The 16,660-nt window shown below is 42.5% G+C and overlaps 1 long non-coding RNA gene across 1 annotated transcript; it reads left to right on the top strand.

Moving 5' to 3' along the window:
• Positions 1 to 8,395: 8,395 nt before the first annotated feature.
• Positions 8,396 to 12,133, top strand: LOC148128627 (uncharacterized). The gene is made up of 3 exons (XR_015746221.1): positions 8,396 to 8,431; positions 11,311 to 11,529; positions 12,029 to 12,133. It is a non-coding gene; the product is annotated as an uncharacterized LOC148128627 (long non-coding RNA).
• Positions 12,134 to 16,660: the final 4,527 nt, after the last annotated feature.

The raw sequence follows: 16,660 nt of genomic DNA, 5'->3' as shown, positions 1-16,660 counted from the left end.
TACGCCACCAGACTCGAAATTCTAAAACTAGAAAACCTCGAATTACGCCGTCTTCGGTCCGACTTAAGCATGGTATATAAAATCATACATTGCAATGTCCTACCTGTCAATGAATACTTCAGCTTTAACCATAACAACACAAGAGCACACAACAGATACAAACTCAAAGTAAACCGCACCAAACTTGATTGCAGGAAATACGACTTCAGCAATAGAGTGGTCAATGTCTGGAATACTCTACCCGACTCTGTAGTCTCTTCCCCAAACCCCAAAAACTTTAACCTTAGACTGTCTACTATTGACCTCACCCCTTTCCTAAGAGGTCTGTAGGGGGCGTGCATAAGCGCACCAACGTGCCTACCGTCCCTGTCCTATTGTTTCTCTTATTCTTTTATTTTTCTTATATGTACCCATTTCATATATTCACAACTATGTATACACTTGTACTTATTATCTTGTAAACAATTGACAAATCAAATAAATAAATAAATAAAAATAAATCTGGACATTGGGGAAACAAAACAGCCACTTCACAAGCGCATGGCACAATCTAGGAGAAAGAACCCATCAGGACAGGATTCAGCAGTCCATCTGCATTTGAAAGGCAAAGGCTGCTCTTTTGAAGACAGCCAAATCCACATTCTGGACAGAGAGGACTGCTGGTTTGAAAGAGGAGTCAAAGGGGCCACCTCCTTTAATATTGAACAGTCCTCGGTCAACAGAGCGGGAGGGATATGCCATCGCCCTCTCTTGTTTACTACACAGTCCTTTCAGCAGTTCCAAGAAGGTTGGTTCCATGTCCATTTTCACTATTAAGATGATCCTGAGAGCACAGAAGAATTTCCAAGTGGCTTCAATGACCCTCAGAAAGAGTGCTAATGACCAGATGACTGCAAGGTTCTCCACCATTCAGCCAGAACTGAAGAAGCTTCTTGGATGAGAAGCAAAATGTTTTCATTCAAGGAATGAAACAAGAAAAGTCCAGCTGCCTTTTGGAAAAAGAACCTTTGGGACAACAGAAGCCAAATGTGGGGCACATCAGGATTACATGACTTAGAGAATCCATCATGTAGGTTTTTATATTTTGTGTGTGAAGATAAGTTTTAATCTAACCCCAAGAGATGGATAATGAAATAACTCGGAATGCTACACTTTCCCAGAGTGGCTCCATCCTAACCTATTCTTCATAAAAGTATAGCTACCTTTTCTGCACAGTTTATTCTTTTTCCAGGTGGAAGGTTTGTTCTCCTATCTTCTGACTGGCACAGCCAGGCAAAACATGTCAACTGGTGGCTCTTCCTAAGAAAGGAAGAAGCTTAAGCTTTCTACTCAAGGTGAATTAGGTTGGTTGGTGGGACAAGAAACTGAGAAAGCAAACAATGGTGACCCCTAAAATCACCACAGATTCTTACGTTGATAGAAGCATCTCACTTTCTAGAGCTCGGTGTTGGCTTTGACTTCTCTCAGGAAGACAGAAGCGTTTATCCTTCTTCCTTCCGGATTAACCCTGATGAATTTCCCCAGTATGAGGGTTTAGTCCAGCTGCTCCTGCATTTCCAGTGGAACTGGGTTGGGCTGGTGGCCCCTGAAGGGGACAATGGAGAACGTTTCCTCTCCTCTCTGGTGCCAATGCTGAAGGAGAAGGAGATCTGCCTGGCCTTCTGCAACCTTTTCATTTCTAATAATATTGCAAGATTGGATTTAAAAGCCCTTCTGAAAAATTTATTTAAAGCTGAAGTGGATATTCTCTTTGGAGACTTTGGAAATGTTTCACAATTCTTGCTCCGTTTGTATCATGATTTACTATCTAAAAAGTCACCATTTTGGAAAGTGTAGATAATAACTTCCCATTGGACATTTGGTGCAATTGGATATCTACATCATTTGCGAATTTTAAAGCCCTTGCATGGAGCTTTGCATTTTAGGGACCACACTGGGGATGTCTCAGAATTCAGCCGTTTTCTCCTGTCTTTAGACCCCTTGAACCCACAAGGGGACGTTTTCCTCCCACTATGGTGGGAGAGGGTCTTTAAATGCAGGTTCCATGAACCAGGCAGGTTTGAAAGACATTGTACGGGAGAAGAGAATTTACCGAATCTGCCATCTTACGTGTTTGAAACAAGCATGACAGGTGAAAGTTACAACATCTACAATGCTGTTCATGCTGTGGCACATGCCTTACATGCAATGCATGGATCAGGAATGAGACTGTGGCTATTCTGTCTCAGTATTTTTCCATAAGACAAATCCTGCTCAGCACGTATACCTCTCAGAGCAAAGTTCACCAAGCTGACAGGAAAAGAACTGACAGGAAGAAGCTGAAGTTGATAAGATTAACACAGAGGTCTGTGTCAGATAAAAGATGTGTATTCGGAAAAACATGTTTATCAGTCAGAAAGTTCGTTACTTGTATCACGTAGCCTGGTCTCAAAGATAAAGTTTGTAACTTCTTTGTCTTTCTGTAATCCCTCACCCCCCTTCTTTGATTCAGCACAATAAAAGGGGACAGCGTAGAGCAAGCTGGCAGCCTGAACAATCCCATCTGTCTCAGGCTCAACTGGGACAATTCCATCTGCCCCAGGCAATGCGCTGCCTCACCTAAAGATATCTTCGTCTTGTGTTCTTTTTTCTTTCTGCTTTGCAATCACTCTTGCGAGAGTCCCGCAATCACCCTGGCTAGGGTTCCGCTGCCATCTGCTGGCTCAAACTCACCCTGGATAGGGTCCTGCTTTTGCCAAACTTCGCCCTTGCGAGGGCTTCTCTGTATCTCACTCTTGCGAGGGTCCCTTTCTGAGAGGAATTCAGCAATCAACCAGAAGATCGAAACAACAGACCGGTCGCTCAACGCGACAGCTGGGGGCTCATCCGGGATCCCTTGATTTGTCCGGGATCTCTTCGACTTTCTGGTTCCAAGGTGTGACTTCTGGCTAGAGGTGCATCGCCTTCACTCCCATTGCTACGCACCTGGCATAGGTTTCGTAGAATCGTAAGTAATGGGCTCCTCACTTTCTCAAGTTTCGTCAGGGCACAGGGACGAACTTTATAGTCTAGTGAAGAAGGCTAATTCCTTTCAGAAAATTAATGGTACAACTGTGTACCCAATTTCGAAGAAATCTTTAAATAAATTTATAATTTATATTGAGGCACACTGTCCAGCCTATCCATCTGCTGGAACTCTTAGCCATTCTCAATGGGAAAAATTAGGAAAATATTTACATGAAGTTCCCAGAGCTCCCATGGATATACTTATCTCTTGGAGAACGATAATGGCTGCTATAACAATTGTTTATCCTTCTTCTAGTCTTCCTGAAAATTCTTTTTCTCCTGTTTCCTCTGATTCCCCTTCTTCTCATTCAAAAACTTCTACAATTTCTTCCTTACCACCTCCATATCCTGACACTTCTTCCCCTCCTCCCCTCCTCCCTACAACCCACCTCACATTCCTGATGTTAACCCTATCAACTCCACTGATTCTCCTGCCTCCTTGCCTGTTCGTAATACCTTTCAGAAGGCACTGATTAAAGGATTCTTTTCTCTGACATCTTCTCAACTTGCTGCTTGGCACAATGACTATCGCTTAGCAGTTCAATCTGTTGCAACAGCTGGCCTTCCTCAAGCTGTTACCCTGGACCATCTTCTTTGTCAGGGAGCCATCCCGTACTCCACAGGATGAGATTCAGATGGGGGCAGGGGGTTATCCCATCATGAGAAAGGTCCTTCTCAACCTTCTTTGTCTTTTAACAAAATTCTTCAAGGACCCCACAGATTTTTCATTCTTATTCTCAGTGTGTTCCATCTTAGAACAAATCATTTAACTGTCTTTTATAACTTCTCTGTTGTGTCTGTTCAACCTGTGGGGCCGTGATCTTATGTCTCAACTTAACCCAAAACTCATTATTGATTAATGGAATCTTTTGCTAAAACTCTACCATGTGTCAATACTATGTAAATAATGTCTTGCTACTCTATTGTTCTGCTTTTCCACAATTTCTGATGTACTTGAGAAGACAAGAGTGGGAAGCTAAGATTGTTTATTGCACGTAGATTTGATGATAAAGATGAAGGAAGGAAATGGAAGTAGGAAGGAGAGAGATGGTTTGTGGATGTGTTGTTTGGAGGAAGGAAAGAGGCTTTGACAAATTGAGAAGGATGTGTATGTCTGTGAATGCAATGAGGGAATTCTGGATGTTTGTTTGAAAGTAAACAAGAAAGTAGCAAAGAAAAAAGAAATGAGAGGGCGACCCCTAGTGGGCTGCTCTTTTCAGAGAACATAGATTGATTCCACCAAAATATCAGAGAAAGGGAGGGGCAATACCAGCCCATCGCTTTTCTGAGTAAAACTCTCTGTTTCTGTCTTCTCAACCCACCTTGGTTCAACTTCAGCAATTCTCTTGCTATTCTTTCCACTCATCAACTACTGACTGCAATAATTGTTCAAATATCAAATACAAAAAATCTTCATATCTTGGAATGGTTACATCTACCACACACTCCAAAAACATCTATTTTTACTAGAGCAGCACAAATGGCTTCTCTTATAGAAAAGGGCGTAAGAGAACCAAAGCTCTAATGGGAATGGATATTTTTACATTGTATATTCCTTTTAAGATCACTCAATGGGAACCTCTTTTTCAGACTTCCACAACACTGCAGGATGCGTTGGAAGATTGGTGTGGCCAAGTGTCGTGCCACCTTCCTTCTGATTCACGACTGCAGGTGTTGAGGACAGTTCCTTTTGTTTTACAATCACCTTTTGTCCAACAGCCATTGAAGGAAGGCTTAACTGTCTTTACTGATGGTTCAAAAAATATTGGAGCATGTACATGGTATGAAAATGCTCAATGGCATAAACGCTTAACTACTTCACAAACATCAGCACAACAAGCTGAATTAGCTGCTTTCTTATTGGCGTTGTCTCTTTTTTCACAACAATCTTTAAATGTAATATCTGATAGTATGTATGTTACTCAGATGGTTGCTCATATTTTTGATGCATATATTTCTCCTGTTACCCCTCCCTCTCTAATGAAACTTTTTTTACAGCTTCAGACACTGCTGAAAAAGCGAGGGAAACCTTTATTTGTAGCTCATATCAGAAGTCATCAGCAATTGCCTGGATTCTTAGCAGAAGGCAATCATATGGCAGATGAGGCTTGTAAAATTATGGCCTCCTCTCCCCTTCTCCAACAGCTTTCACCTGGGGAGAGTCATGATTATTTTCATCAAAACAGGAAAGCCCTAGTGCGACAATTTGGAATTACATATCAAGAAGCCACAGCAATAATTCAACAATGTCCAACATGTAGCCTGCAGGCCAAAGGTATCCCTGAAGGTGTTAATCCTAGGGGTACTCAAGCCTGTGATACATGGCAAATGGATGTAACTCAATATCCTCCCTTTGCTCCCTGGAAATACATTCATGTATCAGTAGATACTTATTCAGGGTTTATTATAGCAACATTGCAAAGAGGAGAGGCTACAAAAAATGTTATTAATCACTGTATTCGATCATTCGTAACGTTGGGATGTCCAAAAATTCTCAAAACAGATAATGGTCCTGCTTATGTCAGTTCTCCCTTTGCTGAGTTTTGTCATAAGTGGGCCATCACTCATAAGTTTGGCTTACCCTTTAACAGCCAGGGGCAAGCGATTGTGGAGAGAACACACTTAACTTTAAAACAAGCCCTTGATCGGCACTTGGGGAAAAAAGGCTCAGGCCCCCCGAACCTCCCAACGTTGCAAAATATCTTAAATGTTTGTCTGTACACTCTTAACTTTCTCAATCTTACTGGCTCTCCTCCCTCCACAGCGGCTTCTCGCCACTTCACCAAGCCAGTAGTTCCCTCTTCCCGTCCTCTTGTTTATTTCAGACAGCTTCCAGATCCTGCGTGGAAAGGTCCTGCACAGCTCATCACCTGGGGAAAAGGTTACGCTGCTGTTCAACTTCCTGATCGAGTGCTTTGGGTTCCTGCTCGCTGTGTCAGACCTTACCATGGCAAACCTGACTCTAACCCTAATCTTTCTTCTGATATCAATACTTCCTGTCTTTTCTCAATTTAGGGCATCTCCTGATGCTATTTTTGCTTTCCTTGCTGACACTGTTACCTTTATCTTTAAAGATAATCTTCTTTCTGCATGTAATTATGTTTTCCAACACAATGGTAGTTTTCTTTCTCCTACTTCTGACATAACTATTTACTATTACTATTCTCCTTGTTTAATATTTTTAACTATACATGTTACTCCACTAACTATAGGTTCTTATTCATGCTTAGGATTTTTTCACAATCACACTTATTTCAATCACACTGTTCTATTGCTTTCCACTTCTTCAGTGGCATCTACTCCACTATCTTCTGTTTTACTTACATTGCCATCTCAAGCTAATTCTGAGACAACTTTTCCTGGAGATAAACTACGCTGGCATCTTCGTTGCTGCTTTCCACCCTGTGATGTCACCAAATGCATATTGCATCATTCATCTTCCTGGGTTCCTGATCGCTACAAACCACCTGTCGTGCGAAGACGTCACCTCATCCCTGATGACATCCATCGCAAGACTACAGCTCTCATTCGAGCTCGCCATCTTGGGTATCCTGCCTTCATCGCTGACAACTCCATCTCTAAGCAGTCTGCATCTCATGCTGTTCCAAGATTTGGCTATCATCGCATTCCTCGAAGTATACAATCATCTTCTACAAATGAACATCAACCTCAAACTTACACCTGGACTATCCTTGATTTTCAAGGAAAAATTTTAAATACCACCACTAACTATACTCGATGGCCATGGTTTCCTCAGCTTTTCATGGATTTTGCTGAAATGGGAACAGGAGTAGAAAAATTTGCAGACAAAAAACTACAAGCTGATACATGGAACAAGCAAGGCTCCTGTTCTCCAGCACCTGCTGACAACTTTAGATTATATTTTTGTCCTGCTCATAGTATTGGTACTTCTCGTTCTGCCTGCGGTGGGGTAGTTGACAGATATTGTAAAAAATGGAGTTGTGTATCCACAGGTCATATCTGGTGGGAAGCACCTACCAAAAATGACTATATTCATATTACCCGTGCTCAAGCACATCTTCCCTGCTCTCAATGGCCTTGTTGTGGACAGAGAATAAATCCACTCAGAATCACCTTTACTGCACAAGGAAAGACACTTGCAAGAAAACAATGGATGGTTGGGTTCACTTGGGGAGGACGTCAGTGGGATGGTCAAGGAGATGAAGGGAATATTTTTACAATTCGTCTTTCTATATCTATGTCTCATTATGATGTTGGTCCCAATCCCAATTTGAAATCAAACTTTCTACAAAAACACAATATTCAGGTGAATCCATTAGTACAGTTGGTCAATTCTTCTTACACATTGCTAGCAATTACACTTAATGATTCATCTAAAACTGATAGTTTGAAAACACTTGACAATGAAGTTAGCTTTCTCACATCTATCATTGAATCAAAAGACCTTGTCAAAAAACCTTTGCTGGAATGGTACTCTGACCAAGAGTCAGAGGAAGAAATAGACACTAATAACTCCTTTTCTCCCAAAGAAGTTTTGTTAACTCTGCCAAGTCATGATTTGGGGGATGAGGACTTTTCCTCGTATGAGTTGGTTCTGCAAGGCATCAACAAACCGAAGGGTTTGTTGCCACCTTGTGGGACTACTCGGGAGGAGAAAGGACTCTACCTAGAATCATGAGCACAAAAAATAAAGAAAAGGAGGAATTGTGGCTATTCTGTCTCAGTATTTTTCCATAAGACAAATCCTGCTCAGCACGTATACCTCTCAGAGCAAAGTTCACCAAGCTGACAGGAAAAGAACTGACAGGAAGAAGCTGAAGTTGATAAGATTAACACAGAGGTCTGTGTCAGATAAAAGATGTGTATTCGGAAAAACATGTTTATCAGTCAGAAAGTTCGTTACTTGTATCACGTAGCCTGGTCTCAAAGATAAAGTTTGTAACTTCTTTGTCTTTCTGTAATCCCTCACCCCCCTTCTTTGATTCAGCACAATAAAAGGGGACAGCGTAGAGCAAGCTGGCAGCCTGAACAATCCCATCTGTCTCAGGCTCAACTGGGACAATTCCATCTGCCCCAGGCAATGCGCTGCCTCACCTAAAGATATCTTCGTCTTGTGTTCTTTTTTCTTTCTGCTTTGCAATCACTCTTGCGAGAGTCCCGCAATCACCCTGGCTAGGGTTCCGCTGCCATCTGCTGGCTCAAACTCACCCTGGATAGGGTCCTGCTTTTGCCAAACTTCGCCCTTGCGAGGGCTTCTCTGTATCTCACTCTTGCGAGGGTCCCTTTCTGAGAGGAATTCAGCAATCAACCAGAAGATCGAAACAACAGACCGGTCGCTCAACGTGACATGAGACCAGCCATGATGAGAATTGGAAAGAGGATCTCCAATGTCCAGCCATGGCAGGTAATCTCTGGCATGGTGTTATCCAATCCAATAGAGAGTTCCTTTATATATTAGTTGAATCACTGATTAAATATCTGTACCAGTGTATCTGAGAACAGATTAAAACAAGAGTTATTAAAAATAATACAAATTAAGTTTAATCTTTTGTTGAACGTGAGCTTGTGGGCAGGAGAAGAGAAGTAAACCAAGCCTCTTGTCCTTATGACCGTGCTAGAAAAGACCTTCTTATAAAGTTCTGGAAGGCCTTCATCAAAGGTGGTTATTTAGCCGTTTCTGACCAGTTCTGGAGAACTGGTAGTGGAAAGTTTGAGTAGTTCGGAGAACTGGCCAATCCCACCTCTGAATGGCCACACCAACCCCATCTCTTCTCTGCCTCCCATCGAGTCTCAGTTGATCAGCTGGGTATTCTTTAGTTGCCCTGCATAGGGGAAAGGAGCTGGAAAACAGGTTAGTGGGTTGGGGAGGGAAGGGGGATTTTGCAGTATATCCTTCCCACACCGACCAAGCCACGGCCACAGAACCGATAATAATTTTTTTTGACTCCCACCACTGGCCTTTAGTGTTTTATGGAGTTTCCCACAGTGGCCATTCCAGGCAGGAGGTGTCAAGTCAGTGCCAGATGACAATCTGGGTTCTTTTGTGCATGAAGCATCAATGGGTAAGTTATAGCCCCAGTGGGCACATTGGCAGAACCAGCCCAGTTTCCCTCAGTATGTGGCCTGAATCCCACCTGCGTGTTCGTTTCAACCTTGGTTTGTGTTTCTATGGGTTAAGCTGCCTTTGTTTCGTTTGCCATTTGTTGTTTGGCTGCCCAGAGTCAGCGTCTCCGTGAGATGGTGGCGCAGAAATGATAGCTTGTTGGGGGAAAGCAGCCTCTCCCACACTCAGCACCCACAGCTGGTCTCAGAGTGTCCTGGGGGTGGAAAAAGACCGAGCGTCCCATCTAACCTGCCCTTGGAGTGTTTTTTAAAATGAATTTTCTATTTCTTACACTGTGCTAGTGCTTAATAAACATCCTGTGGTCTGGGTTATTTTATTTGCTTAGCAGTACAGATTGCGTTCTTCATCTCCACCCCTTTTTTCCACCCCTGGATAGAATAAGTTCCATATTGGATAATATTCTGTGTCTTCTTCTTTCTGTTTCATCTTCAGTGTAAGTCGGTCCATTTCTGCACAATCCAGTGTCTTCTTAATTATCTCTTTGCCTGGTGGTATTTCTTCATTTTTCCAATGTTGTGCAAATATAATCCTCGCTGCAGTTGCATGATATATTAAATATAGGTATACATTTTGTTTATCACATTTTTCTGATGCTATATATCTAATAGAAAAAGTTCAGGTTTAAAATCTACATGTTTTCCTATCACCTTTTCTAACCACTTATGTATTTTGGCCCCAAATCTTTTTTCTTGAACACAGGTACAACTCATATGGTAATATGTGCCCATTTTTTGGTTACAGTTCCAATATTTGCTAGACATATTTTTAAACATTTTGAGTGGTTTTTTTTGTTGTTTTTTTAATTTTTTAAAATTATTTTTATCATATTTTTCAAAATTGTTGTTGGATGATTGACATGTGTTTATTCCAACCATGTTTAAACTCAGTTACTGAGACAATGATGAATGGTTCCTGGTTTGACATTTATTTATTTATTTGTTTGTTTGTTTGTATTCCTCCTTTGTTATTTCCACAAGTAACCCAAGATGGCAAACATATCCCATGCACTTTCCTCCTCCTATTTTCCCCACAAGAACAAACCCTTGTGAGTTGGGGCACGAGAGAGAGGGACTGGCCCAAGGTCACCCAGCTGCTTTCATGGCTAAAGTGGAACTTGAATCCACAGCCTCCTGCTTTCTAGCCTGGAATGAAACTGGTTCTCATTATCCTTTCCTGCCTCATTGGACAGTGAAGTGAAGCGATGTAAATAAAATAAAACTCATTAGTCATTTACAAAATCTTGTTCCAAAACCTATATAGCCAAATGTCCAAGGAGCAGAACCGGACCATCAATTTTAGAGTGTTCATTAGAATGTTGGAATGCAGGTATCATTTTGGTAAACCCAGAGTTGAAGAAGCCAGGACAGAAATGACCAAGGACAAGGAGAATCTTTTGTAGCATTGGTGAAATTGTCAGATATTGGGTGTTACTTCTGGTAGTTCAGATCTCTCGATGGAGGGAACTCTTCACATCATGGCTCTGAGACATAGACCCATCTCCTAAGATGATGGCCATCCCAGAATGATAGAAGCCATGACGTCTCATTGCTGGCTTTGTGCCCAGTAGTCCATTTTCTGATGGTCTCTCTTTCCCCCCCAGCTTCTTCCCCACATGCTGCACACGGCTGGCTCCTATTCAAGTGATCGTCCACTAGGACTCCGAGGTCCTTCTCACAGTTACTTCTTTTTGAACCAGGTCTCACGTAATCTGTCCTTATACCTTTGGTTTTTCAATATAAATGTAAAACTTTGCTTTTCTCCACATTGAAGTTCATGTTGTTGGATAGACTGCATTGTTCAAGTTTGTCAAGATCTTTCTAGATCCTGAGCTCGTCTCCTGGAGGGTTGGCTATTCCTGCCAGCTTAGTGTCCTCTGCAAATTTGATGAGCCCCCCTTCTATCCCCACATCTAAGTCATTTATAAAGATATTGAAGAGTCCTGGGCCCAAGACGGTACCCCACTGCTTACTTCCCTCCATGTGGATGTAATACCATTGAGGACTACGTGTTGAGTACAGTTTGTCAGCCATATATAAATCCATCTGGTGGGGAAGTTGTCTATTCTATATTTTTCTAGCTTACCAAGAAGTAGGTTGTGGTCTACTTTGCATCTTTTCGCCAATTACTCCAATTTTTGAAGGTCTCTCTTTTCCCTCCAGCTCCTCCCCTATTTGAGGAAAGTCCAGTTCAACAACAGTGCCGGAGAGGAAGTCTCCACCTCAGAAAATGGAGTGGGATCTGCTCAATACGATCTCATCAACTGGGTTCTCTTCCCCAATCAATCTTTTGTGCCTGTGAAGGTTGGGCAAATAGATCCCGGGTCTCCCTCAAGAAAGGACTTCACCATTACCTCCACTGCAGTCACCTGGGCCTCAGAGGTGAGCTGGAAGGAAATGCTGCAACTCCAGGGAAAGATTCATTCTCTTCTGGGGATACAGAATTCCCTTCTAATTCAACACATGACTACTGGATCAGAAAATGGGGTAGCCAATGGTGCAAAACCTGCCTTGCATGTAACACATTTGGTGCAAGAAGGGGTTGGGAAAACCGTCTGACTGAAAACCAGATGCAACTGGAACAGGCAAGCGTGATCTCCATGGACCGTTCAGTTGGATCTTCATGATTCTTTGTTTTAGAAAGGTTGCAGCTCCATGTCACAAGCCTTCCTTTGGACAATGAAGGATCATTTCTAATCTGCAACATACATTGTGGGCTGAGAGTGGCCTGGCCTGAATCCAACAGAACTCTTCTTGACTCTTCTGGTAGACCATCATTAAGATGTTGGAAGACATTCTGGAGAGGGAAACAGGACAATAGAAACAAATAAAAATGTTCATTGCTTAGGCCAACTCAAGCATTTCTCTTTTTCTTTTTTAGAAGGTGCCCTTTGCCCGGTGTGGCACGAAGAGGTGTCAGGCAGGAGAGAGGAGAACAGTTCCAGAGGGCAAGCAAGTTTGCTGCTACCAATGTGAACCTTGTCCAGAAGGGACCATTTCTATTCAAACAGGTAGAGCACACTTCAAATGTAGATCTTTGAGGATCATGTGAGCCATTCAGTAGATCAGAATATTGATCTTTTAAAAATCAGTTTTGGTACATGTCTCAAAGCATTCCTATTTTTTGGCAGGACCTCTTAGTTTGTATATTTACATTGGTTTTATCCCCACAGACCCCCTTCCCTACTCATGAGCAATGAAGGGGAGTTTCAGGGTACAACTTACATGTTCCCTATTGTCCTTTCCATTCTCCTATTCCTTTGGCTAAACCAACCAGCAATGTTTTCCTGAAGTTGTGGGATGTGTGGTTCAAGCTTTAATTTTTGCTATTTATTGTGTGTACTGCTGCTTTCAGTCCTATCAATCTCCCTTGAAATTATTAGACCTGGGAGGGAACATCTACGTATGTCTGCTAACTCTTTCCTGTAAAAGAAATGAACTATTCTATTCTATTCTATTCTATTCTATTCTATTCTATTCTATTCTATTCTATTCTATTCTATTCTATTCTATTCTATTCTATTCTATTCTATTCTAATTATCTCTGTCTCTCTGTCTCTTTGCTGGTTTCAGGTGTGTCTCAGTATAAATAAAGACAGATCTTGGTATTTGCTTCAATAAGTTTTACGTTTTTATTCAGCTGAATAAAGTTGGGTTCCTCTAAGCAAGAGGGAACCCCCAACACACGTTGACACTTGTATTTATATGTTTGCAACATTGTCCAGTTGTCCACCCAGAAGCACTGGCACACTCTAGAGAAGATAAAGAAGAAGTGTAGAAACAGCCACCCACTGCTCCTGGAGGTCATCCAAGGAAATTGGGTTGCATCTCAGGGACGTTGGGGGTTTCCTGAGGAACTTTCCATGACCTTGAAGGCCTGCAGAGGCAATGGTGCCCTTGGCACATATGCTTCTTCAAGACTGTCAAGAGAAATATTAGATTCCTGCTCTTCCCTTTCTCTCTCTCTGTCTCTCCCTCCCTCCCTCCCTCTCCCTCTTTCTCCCGCCCTCTCTCTTTGTCTCTCCATCTCTCCCTCTGTCTCTTCCTCTCTCTGATACTGCACACATACACACAAAGAACAATCTAAAGTGGCTGAGCATGCTCCTTGATGAAGATCTGTCAGTCCTCTTGGGATACAAATATAAAGTATGGAAAAAGTTTGCAAACTCTGTGGCAACAAAAGCCACAGTAGCCAAGGAAATGACCGGTGATTGGAGAGGACCTTGATTTTCTCAAAAGCAAACTGATACTTGTTTCTGACTGACCTATGTTGAGGCTCATCCAAAATTAAAATTATTTGCCCTTTATGATGCACCCTAAATGTTCTGTGGGTGATTCCATCAACACATTTGTGGATTGGCCACAAGAGAAAGAAGACAGTTATGTCACCCCTGGAGGAAGGTTAATTCTCCTGAGAAATGCTTCCGAAATCCTTAGACAAAGACTTGTTCCTCAGGAGCAAGGAATTCAGAGTGTGGGAGCAAGAGAATTTTGGTTCTTATCTTGAAGATTTCCTCTGAAAAAATTAGTATTGGTAACATGTCAAATGTACCAAAAATGACAAACAAAATTATGATTAAGTGAACAGTCACTTAAGGAAGCTCTTCACTTAATCATAGCATTAATTTTTTCCCCTCATTTTTGGAAAACTCTCTTGATTCCCTACTCTTGAGGAACAAGGATTGAGCAGACCTACACTCACACCATTTAATACACAACTGGGGCAGGAATTAATCAGTTCCTGCCCTCTTTCCCACTTCCATACAATATCAGGGACCAATGGGTTTGTTAAGATTGAGCATAAGTGATGTAGACAAAAATCAAACAGCAGGGTTTGCGGCTGTCGGATATATTGATATTACAACGGGAAAGCGAAAACCTCTAACCCTAACCTTAACAGCCAACTTAGAAGATCACTGGAAGTCAACTAATCCTTATCTATGAACCATGCATCACCTGATTCATTCTTAATTAAAGAACATCTATATTTTCTGGTGCACCATAAGCTATACTTCTACCAATTCTGTTTTGAGGTTGCCTCTAAAGAAAGGAGTCATACCTGAGATAGTTTGTGGGAGAGAGACCTTGCTCCTGGCAGGTTCAGCTGCAATACTTAGATCAATATTCTTTATTTCAGACGCAGCTCGCTGTGACCCGTGTCCAGAAGACCAATATCCCAACAAGGACAAGGATGACTGCATTGTCAAGAAGATCCACTACCTCTCCTATCAAGAGACTCTGGGATGCATTTTAGTTTCTCTCGCTCTTTCTCTCTCCATGATCACATCTGTGGTCCTGGCAATTTTCTTCAAGTACCGTGACACACCGATCGTCAAGGCCAACAACCGATTTCTCTCCTACCTCCTCCTGGTATCCCTCCTGCTCTGCTTCCTCTGCTCTTTCTTCTTCATTGGTCGACCTGAGAAGCTCACCTGTCTCTTCCAACAAACAACCTTTGCCATTCTCTTTTCCCTTGCAGTTTCCTCTATCTTGGCAAAAACTCTCATGGTGGTTCTGGCCTTTATGGCAACCAAGCCAGGGAACAAGTCAAGGAAGCTCTTAGGAAAACCACTGACCAACTCCATTGTGATAGCCTGTCCCCTGGTCCAAGCAATTCTTTGTGCCATTTGGCTAGTAACCTCTCCTCCATTTCCCAACATGGATTTCCATTCCTTTGTAGGAGAGGCCATCCTGAAATGTAACGAAGGCTCAGCTTCAATGTTTTACGCTGTCCTGGCCTATCTGGGTTTCCTGACCTTTGTGAGTTTCACAGTGGCCTTTCTGGCTAGGAAATTGCCTGACAGCTTTAATGAAGCTAAGTTCATTACTTTTAGCATGTTGGTCTTTTGCAGTGTTTGGATCACTTTCATCCCCACCTACCTGAGCACCAAAGGGAAGTCCATGGTGGCCGTGGAGATCTTCTCCATCTTGGCCTCTGGGGCTGGTCTCTTGGCTTGCATCTTTTTCCCCAAGTGCTTCATTATTTTACTGAGACCAAGTCTTAATTGTAGAGAAAATATGATAAGAAACAAGAATCTCTAAGAATCTCTATATTTATCTTTGAGGCATATTTAGGATGGGACAGACCGTAAGAACCAAGAACCCATGAAGGCCATTTGCTCTCAGTGTCTGACAAAGAAGCAAACTATTCTCAGAACAAAAGGATGATTCCTAATGGGACAATGTGAAGACCAGGGGTGGGGAGAAGGAGAACCATGCAAGCCCTGCACAGAGAAAACCAGAGCTGGTTTTGATTCTTCAGTATTGAAATGGTGTATCGAATAAAGTTTTGCTTTTGGGAGTACAAAGTTCCTGAGAGTGCCTACTTCTGTTGGTAGTCTTCAAACTATTCTTCTGAGAATAGTTTGCTTCGGGACTGTTGACATGTAGTTCAAGTTATTTTAGATTTTATGATTTCTCCAGATTTTAGTTCAGGTTATTTTAGATTCAGATAGGGCAACCGCGACTTCTGAAGGGAAGCCATTCCACTAGTTCATTGTTTTTGCTGTTAGGAAATTCCTCCTTAGTTCTCGGTTGGATTTCTCCTTGGTTGCTTCTTGTCCTGCCTGTCAGCGTTCCAAGTAAACCCTCCGTACAATTCAGTACTCCAAGACAAAGTCCATCCAAGTAAGCATTTATTAAAGAAAGTCATGTTGACCAGGGGTGGGATTCCAATTTTTTTAACAACTGGTTCTGTGATCATATGATATGGTGGGTTGGGTGGGAGCAGCTTCAGCAGGTCTGGTCAGCAGATGTCTGGCCTTCAGGTAGGGGTCTTTTTTGTTGATTGATGTCACGGTCTAATTTGAGGGCGGTTGCGTACCACGATTGTAGCATTTCAGGTATGCCTCTAATGTTTCAGGCCTTTTTTACTTCTGGGTCAATGGCATTTTTGAAACAGTGCAGGATAATTCTTTCAGGCCAGTCCATGAGATGGTTGCAACCCTTCTAAAGTCCCATACAAAGTCTGATAAGGGTCACTTGCCTTGTTTCATTTCCATTAATTTGTCGTCATTTCCCCCCACTCTGTCTGGATTCTCAAATCTGAATCTCAACAAATGAATAAAAGCATTGACATCATATAGCTCTGGTGTAGTGGAGTTGGGCCACCCAGTCAGAAGCATCCCCCTCATTCATCCCATCTGTTATTGCGGTGACCGGATTGCGCTCTCTTGCATATTGGCCTCCAAATTGGTCTCTGTGAGACCAGATTCGAGTGACGAAATAAGTGAAATGTTCATGCCGTCCGTCAAAAGTCACCTTGAACAGCATCTGGTCTGGTCTGGTCTGGTCTGGCGGGGGGAGGTGGTATCACCCTGGCAACCGCAGGCTGAGCCGGAATGAAAGGAGCCTGACGAGGCGTGTACCTACTTTGAAAGGGTCTTCTGAGGCCTGGCTGGGTTGGGGCTCTCTGGAAGAAGGGCCTCTGCAGGGTTGCTCCGAGTGGGGGTTGATTAGGGGCCTGCCATGAAGAGGCCGGTTGTTGCCTTATTCCTTGCATGAGGGAAGGGGG

Source organism: Notechis scutatus, unplaced genomic scaffold, assembly GCF_049901735.1.
Source record: "Notechis scutatus isolate UNSWTSFEM ecotype Mainland unplaced genomic scaffold, rNotScu1.2 NSCUCTG74, whole genome shotgun sequence".
Classification (NCBI taxonomy): Eukaryota; Metazoa; Chordata; class Lepidosauria; order Squamata; family Elapidae; genus Notechis; species Notechis scutatus.
Note: the sequence above shows the minus strand (reverse complement) of the source record. Positions and strands in the feature narration are given on the sequence as shown.